Consider the following 509-nt stretch of genomic DNA (forward strand, 5'->3'; position numbering starts at 1 on the left):
ATTTGATATGCCTATGTGTGTGTGTCCTAATTACAAAATGATAAAAGCAACTTTTAGTATACGGACAATCAAAAATCTACACAAACTATTCAAATATCTACAAACTATTTATCTAAACTCATCACCAGGAAAATTAGAGATCAAAAACATATTTTTGAAACAAAATTGGTTTTAACTTGATGATAATGTTGCCAGATCTAGAGATGCGAAGGCCCGGAAAAAAACCTGAAAAATTCGGGGAAAAAACAGTTTTTTTCCGGAAGCCTTTTTTTTGTTTTTTCCCGAAAAATTGGAAAAATTGAAAAAAGAAAAAAAAAATTGATTATGGAACGTTTTATTTTAACATGATGAATAAAATATTTTAAGACAAGGTGTTCAAATATTTTCCAAATAATTTCTAAATATATATATATATGGTATCAGATTGATCTAATTTCTGTGCACTGAGGACAAGCAAGTCCTAGGTTACAAACTGAACTCTCCAATGCAAGAACAAGATGCATTTCTTC

This window comes from Gekko japonicus, unplaced genomic scaffold (assembly GCF_001447785.1).
Source record: "Gekko japonicus isolate JY-2015 unplaced genomic scaffold, Gekko_japonicus_V1.1 scaffold2439, whole genome shotgun sequence".
NCBI lineage: Eukaryota > Metazoa > Chordata > Lepidosauria > Squamata > Gekkonidae > Gekko > Gekko japonicus.